General features: G+C 56.2%; 18 non-coding genes and 2 pseudogenes across 18 annotated transcripts; all 20 read left to right on the top strand.

The window, feature by feature from the left end:
- Nucleotides 1–651: 651 nt before the first annotated feature.
- Nucleotides 652–830, top strand: LOC134013243 (U2 spliceosomal RNA; annotated as a pseudogene).
- Nucleotides 831–1,407: 577 nt separating this feature from the next.
- LOC134013399 (U5 spliceosomal RNA) lies at nucleotides 1,408–1,525 on the top strand. The gene has a single exon (XR_009928888.1). It is a non-coding gene; the product is annotated as a U5 spliceosomal RNA (small nuclear RNA).
- A 602-nt stretch (nucleotides 1,526–2,127) lies between these two features.
- On the top strand, nucleotides 2,128–2,318 carry LOC134013214 (U2 spliceosomal RNA). The gene has a single exon (XR_009928733.1). It is a non-coding gene; the product is annotated as a U2 spliceosomal RNA (small nuclear RNA).
- Nucleotides 2,319–2,896: 578 nt separating this feature from the next.
- On the top strand, nucleotides 2,897–3,014 carry LOC134013398 (U5 spliceosomal RNA). Its single transcript, XR_009928887.1, has one exon. It is a non-coding gene; the product is annotated as a U5 spliceosomal RNA (small nuclear RNA).
- Nucleotides 3,015–3,612: 598 nt separating this feature from the next.
- On the top strand, nucleotides 3,613–3,803 carry LOC134013213 (U2 spliceosomal RNA). Its single transcript, XR_009928732.1, has one exon. It is a non-coding gene; the product is annotated as a U2 spliceosomal RNA (small nuclear RNA).
- A 576-nt stretch (nucleotides 3,804–4,379) lies between these two features.
- LOC134013397 (U5 spliceosomal RNA) lies at nucleotides 4,380–4,497 on the top strand. Its single transcript, XR_009928886.1, has one exon. It is a non-coding gene; the product is annotated as a U5 spliceosomal RNA (small nuclear RNA).
- A 598-nt stretch (nucleotides 4,498–5,095) lies between these two features.
- LOC134013211 (U2 spliceosomal RNA) lies at nucleotides 5,096–5,286 on the top strand. The gene has a single exon (XR_009928730.1). It is a non-coding gene; the product is annotated as a U2 spliceosomal RNA (small nuclear RNA).
- Nucleotides 5,287–5,866: 580 nt separating this feature from the next.
- LOC134013396 (U5 spliceosomal RNA) lies at nucleotides 5,867–5,984 on the top strand. The gene has a single exon (XR_009928885.1). It is a non-coding gene; the product is annotated as a U5 spliceosomal RNA (small nuclear RNA).
- Nucleotides 5,985–6,582: 598 nt separating this feature from the next.
- Nucleotides 6,583–6,773, top strand: LOC134013210 (U2 spliceosomal RNA). The gene has a single exon (XR_009928729.1). It is a non-coding gene; the product is annotated as a U2 spliceosomal RNA (small nuclear RNA).
- A 578-nt stretch (nucleotides 6,774–7,351) lies between these two features.
- LOC134013393 (U5 spliceosomal RNA) lies at nucleotides 7,352–7,469 on the top strand. Its single transcript, XR_009928883.1, has one exon. It is a non-coding gene; the product is annotated as a U5 spliceosomal RNA (small nuclear RNA).
- A 602-nt stretch (nucleotides 7,470–8,071) lies between these two features.
- Nucleotides 8,072–8,262, top strand: LOC134013209 (U2 spliceosomal RNA). The gene has a single exon (XR_009928728.1). It is a non-coding gene; the product is annotated as a U2 spliceosomal RNA (small nuclear RNA).
- A 580-nt stretch (nucleotides 8,263–8,842) lies between these two features.
- On the top strand, nucleotides 8,843–8,960 carry LOC134013392 (U5 spliceosomal RNA). The gene has a single exon (XR_009928882.1). It is a non-coding gene; the product is annotated as a U5 spliceosomal RNA (small nuclear RNA).
- Nucleotides 8,961–9,562: 602 nt separating this feature from the next.
- Nucleotides 9,563–9,753, top strand: LOC134013208 (U2 spliceosomal RNA). Its single transcript, XR_009928727.1, has one exon. It is a non-coding gene; the product is annotated as a U2 spliceosomal RNA (small nuclear RNA).
- A 572-nt stretch (nucleotides 9,754–10,325) lies between these two features.
- LOC134013391 (U5 spliceosomal RNA) lies at nucleotides 10,326–10,443 on the top strand. Its single transcript, XR_009928881.1, has one exon. It is a non-coding gene; the product is annotated as a U5 spliceosomal RNA (small nuclear RNA).
- A 602-nt stretch (nucleotides 10,444–11,045) lies between these two features.
- Nucleotides 11,046–11,236, top strand: LOC134013207 (U2 spliceosomal RNA). The gene has a single exon (XR_009928726.1). It is a non-coding gene; the product is annotated as a U2 spliceosomal RNA (small nuclear RNA).
- A 578-nt stretch (nucleotides 11,237–11,814) lies between these two features.
- On the top strand, nucleotides 11,815–11,932 carry LOC134013390 (U5 spliceosomal RNA). The gene has a single exon (XR_009928880.1). It is a non-coding gene; the product is annotated as a U5 spliceosomal RNA (small nuclear RNA).
- A 602-nt stretch (nucleotides 11,933–12,534) lies between these two features.
- On the top strand, nucleotides 12,535–12,725 carry LOC134013206 (U2 spliceosomal RNA). The gene has a single exon (XR_009928725.1). It is a non-coding gene; the product is annotated as a U2 spliceosomal RNA (small nuclear RNA).
- A 576-nt stretch (nucleotides 12,726–13,301) lies between these two features.
- LOC134013389 (U5 spliceosomal RNA) lies at nucleotides 13,302–13,419 on the top strand. Its single transcript, XR_009928879.1, has one exon. It is a non-coding gene; the product is annotated as a U5 spliceosomal RNA (small nuclear RNA).
- A 1,222-nt stretch (nucleotides 13,420–14,641) lies between these two features.
- On the top strand, nucleotides 14,642–14,848 carry LOC134013259 (U2 spliceosomal RNA; annotated as a pseudogene).
- A 574-nt stretch (nucleotides 14,849–15,422) lies between these two features.
- Nucleotides 15,423–15,540, top strand: LOC134013387 (U5 spliceosomal RNA). The gene has a single exon (XR_009928877.1). It is a non-coding gene; the product is annotated as a U5 spliceosomal RNA (small nuclear RNA).
- Nucleotides 15,541–15,755: the final 215 nt, after the last annotated feature.

Genomic DNA, 15,755 nt, shown 5'->3' with positions numbered 1-15,755 from the left:
AGCACAGCTGGTGCTCTACGGGGTGAGCCAGAGACCCATACCATCGGGACAATTCCGCCAGCTCTGGCTCACCCTGACATGCTACAAAGAGGCACTGTGGACCTCCAGAAACCTGCTGGTGGGGAAGCGCGTGGAGACGGCCACCCAGGCAGTGGCGAGGCTGGCTACAGGGACCCTAGGGTGGTACGTCCCACGCGCCATTCGGAAGGGGCCCCCACCCACGTGAAATGGTCCGGGCGGCCGCGGCCTGACTGCGCTGGAATGGCTGCCGTGGTCGAGGATCTCCGCTGGGCCCCAGAGGAAAAACGGAGCGGTGACCGGTTCGGTGGAGCGGGAGGAATCGGCCCCGTTAATGGACTCCAAGCTCCCCCTTCTTTGCACAGCAGAGACTTTTAAAACTTTTACACACATTTCTTAACATGTCTTAACCTTGTATTGATGTAACACTTTTTATGGCTTTTATCACACTGTGTTTTAAAGTATTGTTTTGTTTTAAGTATCGCCTTTTAACATACGTACTTTTAAATTTGACCAAGCACGTGTTTTTTATCCAAATTTATGCCCTTTTAAAGTGTTTTAAGACATGCAAATTGAAAAGGTAAAATGATACTTGAAATGTGTTTTAATGCTCTGTCTGGCTGCAAATGATCAATAAATTCTTTCAAAAGAAAAAAAAATCTGTTCTTATCAGTTTAATATCTGATATGTCCTCCATGCGAGGACAACATATTAAACGGATTTTTGCAACAGGGAGTCGGAACAGGGGCTCGCTCCGTCCGCTCCGCGCATCGCCCCGGTATTGCAGCGTCTCCGGGAAGGGTGCACTCTTTCTAAGCGTGTCAAAGAGAAAAGCTAGTGAAAAAAAGGGGGTGTGGGCGGAGCCCTGTCGGCCGGTGGCGTTTTCCCGCCCTTTTAGATATAAAAAAAAAAAAAAAAAAAAAAAAAAAAAGTGAGGTGAGTGACCTCAAAGGGGGGGGGGCTGTGAGTGAGTGAGTGAGTGAGTGAGTGAGTGAGTGAGAGAGAGAGAGAGAGAGAGAGAGAGAGAGAGAGAGAGAGAGAGAGAGAGAGAGAGAGAACTGGCTGACAGTCAGCGGCCGAGGTGAAAAATGGGAAGGCAATCGGAATGAGTTTTTTATCGCCGTGTCAGCCCACACCAACACGGAGTCGACTGGCTGGAAGGCGCATACGATAAACACGTAGGGATCTTAATCGAGAAAAAGCGATCCGTGAAATGGAGAAATTGCGGCGATAAAAGAAGCCAAGCGGGCGGGCGGGCCGAGCCCCTCCGCAGGCCCGTGGCGTTTCCGCGCCTTTTTTTCCCGATAAGGATGCGGTTCGCCGCCGCGGACGGGTGAGTCAGGGCCAACGGAGGGGTTGGGGGTAGGCCGTTTGGGCCGTTTCAAATCGGCACTCTGGTTCCCCTTCAGCACGCACAAGCCTTTCGCCTTTTACTAAAGACTTCCGTGGAGGGGAACGCCGACGAGTGGAACGTGGTATTTTTGGGAGGCTTTGCCCGAGGGAGGGCAGAGCCTGATGGACGTGTGACAAAAGCAGGGTAAGGTTGGCTTTGGGGTTGCGTGCGTGCGTGCGTGCGTGCGTGCGTGCAAGGCAGGTTTTGTTTTTGCATCTTCTGTAGCCGTTTCAATTCTGTTGCCTTTTCCTTTGATTTCCTCTTCCGTCCCCGCTTCTTCTGCGGCTTTTGGCCTTGGCTTTCGGCTTCCGTCCCTGCTTGGCTTTGGGGTTAGGTGCGTGCGTGCGTGCGTGCGTGCGTGCGTGCGTGCGTGCGTGCGGGTAAGGCTTTTGTCTTTGCTTCTTCTGTAGCCGTTTCAATTCTGTTGCCTTTTGGCCTGGGCTTTCCGCTTCCGTCCCGCTTCCTCTGCGGCTTTTGGCCTGGGCTTTCCGCTTCCGTCCCCGCTTCCTCTGCGGCTTTTGGCCTGGGCTTTCCGCTTCCGTCCCCGCTTCCTCTGCGGCTTTTGGCCTGGGCTTTCCGCTTCCGTCCCCGCTTCCTCTGCGGCTTCTGGCCTGGGCTTTCCGCTTCCGTAGTTTCGGCCGTTCTTGGTGTGGCGACCGAGTGGCCCAGCCGGTGCACGGAGGGTCCGCGCGCGGGGGGCGTCCGATAATGCGGTCATCGCTTCTCGGCCTTTTGGCTAAGATCAAGTGTAGTATCTGTTCTTATCAGTTTAATATCTGATATGTCCTCCATGCGAGGACAACATATTAAACGGATTTTTGCAACAGGGAGTCGGAACAGGGGCTCGCTCCGTCCGCTCCGCGCATCGCCCCGGTATTGCAGCGTCTCCGGGAAGGGTGCACTCTTTCTAAGCGTGTCAAAGAGAAAAGCTAGTGAAAAAAAGGGGGTGTGGGCGGAGCCCTGTCGGCCGGTGGCGTTTTCCCGCCCTTTTAGATATAAAAAAAAAAAAAAAAAAAAAAAAAAAAGTGAGGTGAGTGACCTCAAAGGGGGGGGGGCTGTGAGTGAGTGAGTGAGTGAGTGAGTGAGTGAGTGAGAGAGAGAGAGAGAGAGAGAGAGAGAGAGAGAGAGAGAGAGAGAGAGAGAGAGAGAGAACTGGCTGACAGTCAGCGGCCGAGGTGAAAAATGGGAAGGCAATCGGAATGAGTTTTTTATCGCCGTGTCAGCCCACACCAACACGGAGTCGACTGGCTGGAAGGCGCATACGATAAACACGTAGGGATCTTAATCGAGAAAAAGCGATCCGTGAAATGGAGAAATTGCGGCGATAAAAGAGAAGCCAAGCGGGCGGGCGGGCCGAGCCCCTCCGCAGGCCCGTGGCGTTTCCGCGCCTTTTTTTCCCGATAAGGATGCGGTTCGCCGCCGCGGACGGGTGAGTCAGGGCCAACGGAGGGGTTGGGGGTAGGCCGTTTGGGCCGTTTCAAATCGGCACTCTGGTTCCCCTTCAGCACGCACAAGCCTTTCGCCTTTTACTAAAGACTTCCGTGGAGGGGAACGCCGACGAGTGGAACGTGGTATTTTTGGGAGGCTTTGCCCGAGGGAGGGCAGAGCCTGATGGACGTGTGACAAAAGCAGGGTAAGGTTGGCTTTGGGGTTGCGTGCGTGCGTGCGTGCGTGCGTGCGTGCAAGGCAGGTTTTGTTTTTGCATCTTCTGTAGCCGTTTCAATTCTGTTGCCTTTTCCTTTGATTTCCTCTTCCGTCCCCGCTTCTTCTGCGGCTTTTGGCCTTGGCTTTCGGCTTCCGTCCCTGCTTGGCTTTGGGGTTAGGTGCGTGCGTGCGTGCGTGCGTGCGTGCGTGCGTGCGTGCGGGTAAGGCTTTTGTCTTTGCTTCTTCTGTAGCCGTTTCAATTCTGTTGCCTTTTGGCCTGGGCTTTCCGCTTCCGTCCCGCTTCCTCTGCGGCTTTTGGCCTGGGCTTTCCGCTTCCGTCCCCGCTTCCTCTGCGGCTTTTGGCCTGGGCTTTCCGCTTCCGTCCCCGCTTCCTCTGCGGCTTTTGGCCTGGGCTTTCCGCTTCCGTCCCCGCTTCCTCTGCGGCTTCTGGCCTGGGCTTTCCGCTTCCGTAGTTTCGGCCGTTCTTGGTGTGGCGACCGAGTGGCCCAGCCGGTGCACGGAGGGTCCGCGCGCGGGGGGCGTCCGATAATGCGGTCATCGCTTCTCGGCCTTTTGGCTAAGATCAAGTGTAGTATCTGTTCTTATCAGTTTAATATCTGATATGTCCTCCATGCGAGGACAACATATTAAACGGATTTTTGCAACAGGGAGTCGGAACAGGGGCTCGCTCCGTCCGCTCCGCGCATCGCCCCGGTATTGCAGCGTCTCCGGGAAGGGTGCACTCTTTCTAAGCGTGTCAAAGAGAAAAGCTAGTGAAAAAAAGGGGGTGTGGGCGGAGCCCTGTCGGCCGGTGGCGTTTTCCCGCCCTTTTAGATATAAAAAAAAAAAAAAAAAAAAGTGAGGTGAGTGACCTCAAAGGGGGGGGGGCTGTGAGTGAGTGAGTGAGTGAGTGAGTGAGTGAGTGAGTGAGTGAGAGAGAGAGAGAGAGAGAGAGAGAGAGAGAGAGAGAGAGAGAGAGAGAGAGAGAGAACTGGCTGACAGTCAGCGGCCGAGGTGAAAAATGGGAAGGCAATCGGAATGAGTTTTTTATCGCCGTGTCAGCCCACACCAACACGGAGTCGACTGGCTGGAAGGCGCATACGATAAACACGTAGGGATCTTAATCGAGAAAAAGCGATCCGTGAAATGGAGAAATTGCGGCGATAAAAGAGAAGCCAAGCGGGCGGGCGGGCCGAGCCCCTCCGCAGGCCCGTGGCGTTTCCGCGCCTTTTTTTCCCGATAAGGATGCGGTTCGCCGCCGCGGACGGGTGAGTCAGGGCCAACGGAGGGGTTGGGGGTAGGCCGTTTGGGCCGTTTCAAATCGGCACTCTGGTTCCCCTTCAGCACGCACAAGCCTTTCGCCTTTTACTAAAGACTTCCGTGGAGGGGAACGCCGACGAGTGGAACGTGGTATTTTTGGGAGGCTTTGCCCGAGGGAGGGCAGAGCCTGATGGACGTGTGACAAAAGCAGGGTAAGGTTGGCTTTGGGGTTGCGTGCGTGCGTGCGTGCGTGCGTGCGTGCAAGGCAGGTTTTGTTTTTGCATCTTCTGTAGCCGTTTCAATTCTGTTGCCTTTTCCTTTGATTTCCTCTTCCGTCCCCGCTTCTTCTGCGGCTTTTGGCCTTGGCTTTCGGCTTCCGTCCCTGCTTGGCTTTGGGGTTAGGTGCGTGCGTGCGTGCGTGCGTGCGTGCGTGCGTGCGTGCGGGTAAGGCTTTTGTCTTTGCTTCTTCTGTAGCCGTTTCAATTCTGTTGCCTTTTGGCCTGGGCTTTCCGCTTCCGTCCCGCTTCCTCTGCGGCTTTTGGCCTGGGCTTTCCGCTTCCGTCCCCGCTTCCTCTGCGGCTTTTGGCCTGGGCTTTCCGCTTCCGTCCCCGCTTCCTCTGCGGCTTTTGGCCTGGGCTTTCCGCTTCCGTCCCCGCTTCCTCTGCGGCTTCTGGCCTGGGCTTTCCGCTTCCGTAGTTTCGGCCGTTCTTGGTGTGGCGACCGAGTGGCCCAGCCGGTGCACGGAGGGTCCGCGCGCGGGGGGCGTCCGATAATGCGGTCATCGCTTCTCGGCCTTTTGGCTAAGATCAAGTGTAGTATCTGTTCTTATCAGTTTAATATCTGATATGTCCTCCATGCGAGGACAACATATTAAACGGATTTTTGCAACAGGGAGTCGGAACAGGGGCTCGCTCCGTCCGCTCCGCGCATCGCCCCGGTATTGCAGCGTCTCCGGGAAGGGTGCACTCTTTCTAAGCGTGTCAAAGAGAAAAGCTAGTGAAAAAAAGGGGGTGTGGGCGGAGCCCTGTCGGCCGGTGGCGTTTTCCCGCCCTTTTAGATATAAAAAAAAAAAAAAAAAAAAAGTGAGGTGAGTGACCTCAAAGGGGGGGGGGCTGTGAGTGAGTGAGTGAGTGAGTGAGTGAGTGAGTGAGTGAGTGAGAGAGAGAGAGAGAGAGAGAGAGAGAGAGAGAGAGAGAGAGAGAGAGAGAGAGAGAACTGGCTGACAGTCAGCGGCCGAGGTGAAAAATGGGAAGGCAATCGGAATGAGTTTTTTATCGCCGTGTCAGCCCACACCAACACGGAGTCGACTGGCTGGAAGGCGCATACGATAAACACGTAGGGATCTTAATCGAGAAAAAGCGATCCGTGAAATGGAGAAATTGCGGCGATAAAAGAGAAGCCAAGCGGGCGGGCGGGCCGAGCCCCTCCGCAGGCCCGTGGCGTTTCCGCGCCTTTTTTTTTTCCCGATAAGGATGCGGTTCGCCGCCGCGGACGGGTGAGTCAGGGCCAACGGAGGGGTTGGGGGTAGGCCGTTTGGGCCGTTTCAAATCGGCACTCTGGTTCCCCTTCAGCACGCACAAGCCTTTCGCCTTTTACTAAAGACTTCCGTGGAGGGGAACGCCGACGAGTGGAACGTGGTATTTTTGGGAGGCTTTGCCCGAGGGAGGGCAGAGCCTGATGGACGTGTGACAAAAGCAGGGTAAGGTTGGCTTTGGGGTTGCGTGCGTGCGTGCGTGCGTGCGTGCGTGCAAGGCAGGTTTTGTTTTTGCATCTTCTGTAGCCGTTTCAATTCTGTTGCCTTTTCCTTTGATTTCCTCTTCCGTCCCCGCTTCTTCTGCGGCTTTTGGCCTTGGCTTTCGGCTTCCGTCCCTGCTTGGCTTTGGGGTTAGGTGCGTGCGTGCGTGCGTGCGTGCGTGCGTGCGTGCGTGCGGGTAAGGCTTTTGTCTTTGCTTCTTCTGTAGCCGTTTCAATTCTGTTGCCTTTTGGCCTGGGCTTTCCGCTTCCGTCCCGCTTCCTCTGCGGCTTTTGGCCTGGGCTTTCCGCTTCCGTCCCCGCTTCCTCTGCGGCTTTTGGCCTGGGCTTTCCGCTTCCGTCCCCGCTTCCTCTGCGGCTTTTGGCCTGGGCTTTCCGCTTCCGTCCCCGCTTCCTCTGCGGCTTCTGGCCTGGGCTTTCCGCTTCCGTAGTTTCGGCCGTTCTTGGTGTGGCGACCGAGTGGCCCAGCCGGTGCACGGAGGGTCCGCGCGCGGGGGGCGTCCGATAATGCGGTCATCGCTTCTCGGCCTTTTGGCTAAGATCAAGTGTAGTATCTGTTCTTATCAGTTTAATATCTGATATGTCCTCCATGCGAGGACAACATATTAAACGGATTTTTGCAACAGGGAGTCGGAACAGGGGCTCGCTCCGTCCGCTCCGCGCATCGCCCCGGTATTGCAGCGTCTCCGGGAAGGGTGCACTCTTTCTAAGCGTGTCAAAGAGAAAAGCTAGTGAAAAAAAGGGGGTGTGGGCGGAGCCCTGTCGGCCGGTGGCGTTTTCCCGCCCTTTTAGATATAAAAAAAAAAAAAAAAAAAAGTGAGGTGAGTGACCTCAAAGGGGGGGGGGCTGTGAGTGAGTGAGTGAGTGAGTGAGTGAGTGAGTGAGTGAGTGAGAGAGAGAGAGAGAGAGAGAGAGAGAGAGAGAGAGAGAGAGAGAGAGAGAGAGAGAGAACTGGCTGACAGTCAGCGGCCGAGGTGAAAAATGGGAAGGCAATCGGAATGAGTTTTTTATCGCCGTGTCAGCCCACACCAACACGGAGTCGACTGGCTGGAAGGCGCATACGATAAACACGTAGGGATCTTAATCGAGAAAAAGCGATCCGTGAAATGGAGAAATTGCGGCGATAAAAGAGAAGCCAAGCGGGCGGGCGGGCCGAGCCCCTCCGCAGGCCCGTGGCGTTTCCGCGCCTTTTTTTCCCGATAAGGATGCGGTTCGCCGCCGCGGACGGGTGAGTCAGGGCCAACGGAGGGGTTGGGGGTAGGCCGTTTGGGCCGTTTCAAATCGGCACTCTGGTTCCCCTTCAGCACGCACAAGCCTTTCGCCTTTTACTAAAGACTTCCGTGGAGGGGAACGCCGACGAGTGGAACGTGGTATTTTTGGGAGGCTTTGCCCGAGGGAGGGCAGAGCCTGATGGACGTGTGACAAAAGCAGGGTAAGGTTGGCTTTGGGGTTGCGTGCGTGCGTGCGTGCGTGCGTGCGTGCAAGGCAGGTTTTGTTTTTGCATCTTCTGTAGCCGTTTCAATTCTGTTGCCTTTTCCTTTGATTTCCTCTTCCGTCCCCGCTTCTTCTGCGGCTTTTGGCCTTGGCTTTCGGCTTCCGTCCCTGCTTGGCTTTGGGGTTAGGTGCGTGCGTGCGTGCGTGCGTGCGTGCGTGCGTGCGTGCGTGCGGGTAAGGCTTTTGTCTTTGCTTCTTCTGTAGCCGTTTCAATTCTGTTGCCTTTTGGCCTGGGCTTTCCGCTTCCGTCCCGCTTCCTCTGCGGCTTTTGGCCTGGGCTTTCCGCTTCCGTCCCCGCTTCCTCTGCGGCTTTTGGCCTGGGCTTTCCGCTTCCGTCCCCGCTTCCTCTGCGGCTTTTGGCCTGGGCTTTCCGCTTCCGTCCCCGCTTCCTCTGCGGCTTCTGGCCTGGGCTTTCCGCTTCCGTAGTTTCGGCCGTTCTTGGTGTGGCGACCGAGTGGCCCAGCCGGTGCACGGAGGGTCCGCGCGCGGGGGGCGTCCGATAATGCGGTCATCGCTTCTCGGCCTTTTGGCTAAGATCAAGTGTAGTATCTGTTCTTATCAGTTTAATATCTGATATGTCCTCCATGCGAGGACAACATATTAAACGGATTTTTGCAACAGGGAGTCGGAACAGGGGCTCGCTCCGTCCGCTCCGCGCATCGCCCCGGTATTGCAGCGTCTCCGGGAAGGGTGCACTCTTTCTAAGCGTGTCAAAGAGAAAAGCTAGTGAAAAAAAGGGGGTGTGGGCGGAGCCCTGTCGGCCGGTGGCGTTTTCCCGCCCTTTTAGATATAAAAAAAAAAAAAAAAAAAAAAAAAAAAGTGAGGTGAGTGACCTCAAAGGGGGGGGGGCTGTGAGTGAGTGAGTGAGTGAGTGAGTGAGTGAGTGAGAGAGAGAGAGAGAGAGAGAGAGAGAGAGAGAGAGAGAGAGAGAGAGAGAGAGAGAGAGAACTGGCTGACAGTCAGCGGCCGAGGTGAAAAATGGGAAGGCAATCGGAATGAGTTTTTTATCGCCGTGTCAGCCCACACCAACACGGAGTCGACTGGCTGGAAGGCGCATACGATAAACACGTAGGGATCTTAATCGAGAAAAAGCGATCCGTGAAATGGAGAAATTGCGGCGATAAAAGAGAAGCCAAGCGGGCGGGCGGGCCGAGCCCCTCCGCAGGCCCGTGGCGTTTCCGCGCCTTTTTTTCCCGATAAGGATGCGGTTCGCCGCCGCGGACGGGTGAGTCAGGGCCAACGGAGGGGTTGGGGGTAGGCCGTTTGGGCCGTTTCAAATCGGCACTCTGGTTCCCCTTCAGCACGCACAAGCCTTTCGCCTTTTACTAAAGACTTCCGTGGAGGGGAACGCCGACGAGTGGAACGTGGTATTTTTGGGAGGCTTTGCCCGAGGGAGGGCAGAGCCTGATGGACGTGTGACAAAAGCAGGGTAAGGTTGGCTTTGGGGTTGCGTGCGTGCGTGCGTGCGTGCGTGCGTGCAAGGCAGGTTTTGTTTTTGCATCTTCTGTAGCCGTTTCAATTCTGTTGCCTTTTCCTTTGATTTCCTCTTCCGTCCCCGCTTCTTCTGCGGCTTTTGGCCTTGGCTTTCGGCTTCCGTCCCTGCTTGGCTTTGGGGTTAGGTGCGTGCGTGCGTGCGTGCGTGCGTGCGTGCGTGCGTGCGTGCGGGTAAGGCTTTTGTCTTTGCTTCTTCTGTAGCCGTTTCAATTCTGTTGCCTTTTGGCCTGGGCTTTCCGCTTCCGTCCCGCTTCCTCTGCGGCTTTTGGCCTGGGCTTTCCGCTTCCGTCCCCGCTTCCTCTGCGGCTTTTGGCCTGGGCTTTCCGCTTCCGTCCCCGCTTCCTCTGCGGCTTTTGGCCTGGGCTTTCCGCTTCCGTCCCCGCTTCCTCTGCGGCTTCTGGCCTGGGCTTTCCGCTTCCGTAGTTTCGGCCGTTCTTGGTGTGGCGACCGAGTGGCCCAGCCGGTGCACGGAGGGTCCGCGCGCGGGGGGCGTCCGATAATGCGGTCATCGCTTCTCGGCCTTTTGGCTAAGATCAAGTGTAGTATCTGTTCTTATCAGTTTAATATCTGATATGTCCTCCATGCGAGGACAACATATTAAACGGATTTTTGCAACAGGGAGTCGGAACAGGGGCTCGCTCCGTCCGCTCCGCGCATCGCCCCGGTATTGCAGCGTCTCCGGGAAGGGTGCACTCTTTCTAAGCGTGTCAAAGAGAAAAGCTAGTGAAAAAAAGGGGGTGTGGGCGGAGCCCTGTCGGCCGGTGGCGTTTTCCCGCCCTTTTAGATATAAAAAAAAAAAAAAAAAAAAAAGTGAGGTGAGTGACCTCAAAGGGGGGGGGGCTGTGAGTGAGTGAGTGAGTGAGTGAGTGAGTGAGAGAGAGAGAGAGAGAGAGAGAGAGAGAGAGAGAGAGAGAGAGAGAGAGAGAGAGAGAGAGAACTGGCTGACAGTCAGCGGCCGAGGTGAAAAATGGGAAGGCAATCGGAATGAGTTTTTTATCGCCGTGTCAGCCCACACCAACACGGAGTCGACTGGCTGGAAGGCGCATACGATAAACACGTAGGGATCTTAATCGAGAAAAAGCGATCCGTGAAATGGAGAAATTGCGGCGATAAAAGAGAAGCCAAGCGGGCGGGCGGGCCGAGCCCCTCCGCAGGCCCGTGGCGTTTCCGCGCCTTTTTTTCCCGATAAGGATGCGGTTCGCCGCCGCGGACGGGTGAGTCAGGGCCAACGGAGGGGTTGGGGGTAGGCCGTTTGGGCCGTTTCAAATCGGCACTCTGGTTCCCCTTCAGCACGCACAAGCCTTTCGCCTTTTACTAAAGACTTCCGTGGAGGGGAACGCCGACGAGTGGAACGTGGTATTTTTGGGAGGCTTTGCCCGAGGGAGGGCAGAGCCTGATGGACGTGTGACAAAAGCAGGGTAAGGTTGGCTTTGGGGTTGCGTGCGTGCGTGCGTGCGTGCGTGCGTGCAAGGCAGGTTTTGTTTTTGCATCTTCTGTAGCCGTTTCAATTCTGTTGCCTTTTCCTTTGATTTCCTCTTCCGTCCCCGCTTCTTCTGCGGCTTTTGGCCTTGGCTTTCGGCTTCCGTCCCTGCTTGGCTTTGGGGTTAGGTGCGTGCGTGCGTGCGTGCGTGCGTGCGTGCGTGCGTGCGTGCGGGTAAGGCTTTTGTCTTTGCTTCTTCTGTAGCCGTTTCAATTCTGTTGCCTTTTGGCCTGGGCTTTCCGCTTCCGTCCCGCTTCCTCTGCGGCTTTTGGCCTGGGCTTTCCGCTTCCGTCCCCGCTTCCTCTGCGGCTTTTGGCCTGGGCTTTCCGCTTCCGTCCCCGCTTCCTCTGCGGCTTTTGGCCTGGGCTTTCCGCTTCCGTCCCCGCTTCCTCTGCGGCTTCTGGCCTGGGCTTTCCGCTTCCGTAGTTTCGGCCGTTCTTGGTGTGGCGACCGAGTGGCCCAGCCGGTGCACGGAGGGTCCGCGCGCGGGGGGCGTCCGATAATGCGGTCATCGCTTCTCGGCCTTTTGGCTAAGATCAAGTGTAGTATCTGTTCTTATCAGTTTAATATCTGATATGTCCTCCATGCGAGGACAACATATTAAACGGATTTTTGCAACAGGGAGTCGGAACAGGGGCTCGCTCCGTCCGCTCCGCGCATCGCCCCGGTATTGCAGCGTCTCCGGGAAGGGTGCACTCTTTCTAAGCGTGTCAAAGAGAAAAGCTAGTGAAAAAAAGGGGGTGTGGGCGGAGCCCTGTCGGCCGGTGGCGTTTTCCCGCCCTTTTAGATATAAAAAAAAAAAAAAAAAAAAAAAAAAAAGTGAGGTGAGTGACCTCAAAGGGGGGGGGGCTGTGAGTGAGTGAGTGAGTGAGTGAGTGAGTGAGTGAGAGAGAGAGAGAGAGAGAGAGAGAGAGAGAGAGAGAGAGAGAGAGAGAGAGAGAGAGAACTGGCTGACAGTCAGCGGCCGAGGTGAAAAATGGGAAGGCAATCGGAATGAGTTTTTTATCGCCGTGTCAGCCCACACCAACACGGAGTCGACTGGCTGGAAGGCGCATACGATAAACACGTAGGGATCTTAATCGAGAAAAAGCGATCCGTGAAATGGAGAAATTGCGGCGATAAAAGAGAAGCCAAGCGGGCGGGCGGGCCGAGCCCCTCCGCAGGCCCGTGGCGTTTCCGCGCCTTTTTTTCCCGATAAGGATGCGGTTCGCCGCCGCGGACGGGTGAGTCAGGGCCAACGGAGGGGTTGGGGGTAGGCCGTTTGGGCCGTTTCAAATCGGCACTCTGGTTCCCCTTCAGCACGCACAAGCCTTTCGCCTTTTACTAAAGACTTCCGTGGAGGGGAACGCCGACGAGTGGAACGTGGTATTTTTGGGAGGCTTTGCCCGAGGGAGGGCAGAGCCTGATGGACGTGTGACAAAAGCAGGGTAAGGTTGGCTTTGGGGTTGCGTGCGTGCGTGCGTGCGTGCGTGCGTGCAAGGCAGGTTTTGTTTTTGCATCTTCTGTAGCCGTTTCAATTCTGTTGCCTTTTCCTTTGATTTCCTCTTCCGTCCCCGCTTCTTCTGCGGCTTTTGGCCTTGGCTTTCGGCTTCCGTCCCTGCTTGGCTTTGGGGTTAGGTGCGTGCGTGCGTGCGTGCGTGCGTGCGTGCGTGCGTGCGTGCGGGTAAGGCTTTTGTCTTTGCTTCTTCTGTAGCCGTTTCAATTCTGTTGCCTTTTGGCCTGGGCTTTCCGCTTCCGTCCCGCTTCCTCTGCGGCTTTTGGCCTGGGCTTTCCGCTTCCGTCCCCGCTTCCTCTGCGGCTTTTGGCCTGGGCTTTCCGCTTCCGTCCCCGCTTCCTCTGCGGCTTTTGGCCTGGGCTTTCCGCTTCCGTCCCCGCTTCCTCTGCGGCTTCTGGCCTGGGCTTTCCGCTTCCGTAGTTTCGGCCGTTCTTGGTGTGGCGACCGAGTGGCCCAGCCGGTGCACGGAGGGTCCGCGCGCGGGGGGCGTCCGATAATGCGGTCATCGCTTCTCGGCCTTTTGGCTAAGATCAAGTGTAGTATCTGTTCTTATCAGTTTAATATCTGATATGTCCTCCATGCGAGGACAACATATTAAACGGATTTTTGCAACAGGGAGTCGGAACAGGGGCTCGCTCCGTCCGCTCCGCGCATCGCCCCGGTATTGCAGCGTCTCCGGGAAGGGTGCACTCTTTCTAAGCGTGTCAAAGAGAAAAGCTAGTGAAAAAAAGGGGGTGTGGGCGGAGCCCTGTCGGCCGGTGGCGTTTTCCCGCCCTTTTAGATATAAAAAAAAAAAAAAAAAAAAAAAAAAGTGAGGTGAGTGACCTCAAAGGGGGGGGGGCTGTGAGTGAGTGAGTGAGTGAGTGAGTGAGTGAGAGAGAGAGAGAGAGAGAGAGAGAGAGAGAGAGAGAGAGAGAGAGAGAGAGAGAGAGAGAGAACTGGCTGACAGTCAGCGGCCGAGGTGAAAAATGGGAAGGCAATCGGAATGAGTTTTTTATCGCCGTGTCAGCCCACACCAACACGGAGTCGACTGGCTGGAAGGCGCATACGATAAACACGTAGGGATCTTAATCGAGAAAAAGCGATCCGTGAAATGGAGAAATTGCGGCGATAAAAGAGAAGCCAAGCGGGCGGGCGGGCCGAGCCCCTCCGCAGGCCCGTGGCGTTTCCGCGCCTTTTTTTCCCGATAAGGATGCGGTTCGCCGCCGCGGACGGGTGAGTCAGGGCCAACGGAGGGGTTGGGGGTAGGCCGTTTGGGCCGTTTCAAATCGGCACTCTGGTTCCCCTTCAGCACGCACAAGCCTTTCGCCTTTTACTAAAGACTTCCGTGGAGGGGAACGCCGACGAGTGGAACGTGGTATTTTTGGGAGGCTTTGCCCGAGGGAGGGCAGAGCCTGATGGACGTGTGACAAAAGCAGGGTAAGGTTGGCTTTGGGGTTGCGTGCGTGCGTGCGTGCGTGCGTGCGTGCAAGGCAGGTTTTGTTTTTGCATCTTCTGTAGCCGTTTCAATTCTGTTGCCTTTTCCTTTGATTTCCTCTTCCGTCCCCGCTTCTTCTGCGGCTTTTGGCCTTGGCTTTCGGCTTCCGTCCCTGCTTGGCTTTGGGGTTAGGTGCGTGCGTGCGTGCGTGCGTGCGTGCGTGCGTGCGGGTAAGGCTTTTGTCTTTGCTTCTTCTGTAGCCGTTTCAATTCTGTTGCCTTTTGGCCTGGGCTTTCCGCTTCCGTCCCGCTTCCTCTGCGGCTTTTGGCCTGGGCTTTCCGCTTCCGTCCCCGCTTCCTCTGCGGCTTTTGGCCTGGGCTTTCCGCTTCCGTCCCCGCTTCCTCTGCGGCTTTTGGCCTGGGCTTTCCGCTTCCGTCCCCGCTTCCTCTGCGGCTTCTGGCCTGGGCTTTCCGCTTCCGTAGTTTCGGCCGTTCTTGGTGTGGCGACCGAGTGGCCCAGCCGGTGCACGGAGGGTCCGCGCGCGGGGGGCGTCCGATAATGCGGTCATCGCTTCTCGGCCTTTTGGCTAAGATCAAGTGAGTATCTGCTCATATCGAGCAGATATTGGCCCGCCCCCGTCGATACTGGATCGCCTGATAGGGATCCGGTGACGGGGGTGGGTCGAAGCGGTCGTTTGCCTGGGGGTTTCGGCCCCGACGCCAGACGGGGACTTGTCCCCTTTTCAGAACGTTGGGTGCTTCGGCACCCAACGTTGCTGGTAACCCAGAGGCGGGCCAGGCCGCCGGAGGGAACCAACGGTTGGACGGACGGAGGGCCGGACTACCAGGATTTGGAATCCTCGCAAGAGGATAGGAAATCCTCGCCGAAGGGCAGCCTGGGAGAAGTGGCGAAGGGATGGTGCCTTCCCAGGGGCCGTCGCGATAGAGGGCAGAGGGCCAGTCGCTCGACTCCACTGGCGAGGACGACGGGAGGAGAGGGAGACGGAGCCATCGGGGCGGAAGCCTAGATGGACCCCGTCGAACTTGGACTTCCACTTGTAACCCCCTAGGGGGCAATTGTTATGTGCGCCGCCTCGGCGGCTTTTGTCCTGTACCCCCTTGTGGGGATTCTGTACTTGTATCGGACTGTCTTGTGGATTGTCTTTTATTTGAAAGTTTTTACGAATTGATCAATACTTCTTTTTCTTTTTTTTTAGAAGAAAAAAAAAAAAAAAAAAAAAAAAAAAAATCTGTTCTTATCAGTTTAATATCTGATATGTCCTCCATGCGAGGACAACATATTAAACGGATTTTTGCAACAGGGAGTCGGAACAGGGGCTCGCTCCGTCCGCTCCGCGCATCGCCCCGGTATTGCAGCGTCTCCGGGAAGGGTGCACTCTTTCTAAGCGTGTCAAAGAGAAAAGCTAGTGAAAAAAAGGGGGTGTGGGCGGAGCCCTGTCGGCCGGTGGCGTTTTCCCGCCCTTTTAGATATAAAAAAAAAAAAAAAAAAAAGTGAGGTGAGTGACCTCAAAGGGGGGGGGGCTGTGAGTGAGTGAGTGAGTGAGTGAGTGAGTGAGTGAGAGAGAGAGAGAGAGAGAGAGAGAGAGAGAGAGAGAGAGAGAGAGAGAGAGAGAGAGAGAGAACTGGCTGACAGTCAGCGGCCGAGGTGAAAAATGGGAAGGCAATCGGAATGAGTTTTTTATCGCCGTGTCAGCCCACACCAACACGGAGTCGACTGGCTGGAAGGCGCATACGATAAACACGTAGGGATCTTAATCGAGAAAAAGCGATCCGTGAAATGGAGAAATTGCGGCGATAAAAGAGAAGCCAAGCGGGCGGGCGGGCCGAGCCCCTCCGCAGGCCCGTGGCGTTTCCGCGCCTTTTTTTCCCGATAAGGATGCGGTTCGCCGCCGCGGACGGGTGAGTCAGGGCCAACGGAGGGGTTGGGGGTAGGCCGTTTGGGCCGTTTCAAATCGGCACTCTGGTTCCCCTTCAGCACGCACAAGCCTTTCGCCTTTTACTAAAGACTTCCGTGGAGGGGAACGCCGACGAGTGGAACGTGGTATTTTTGGGAGGCTTTGCCCGAGGGAGGGCAGAGCCTGATGGACGTGTGACAAAAGCAGGGTAAGGTTGGCTTTGGGGTTGCGTGCGTGCGTGCGTGCGTGCGTGCGTGCAAGGCAGGTTTTGTTTTTGCATCTTCTGTAGCCGTTTCAATTCTGTTGCCTTTTCCTTTGATTTCCTCTTCCGTCCCCGCTTCTTCTGCGGCTTTTGGCCTTGGCTTTCGGCTTCCGTCCCTGCTTGGCTTTGGG

This window comes from Osmerus eperlanus, chromosome 26 (genome assembly GCF_963692335.1).
Source record: "Osmerus eperlanus chromosome 26, fOsmEpe2.1, whole genome shotgun sequence".
NCBI lineage: Eukaryota > Metazoa > Chordata > Actinopteri > Osmeriformes > Osmeridae > Osmerus > Osmerus eperlanus.
This window is presented reverse-complemented; position numbering and strand designations above follow the sequence as displayed.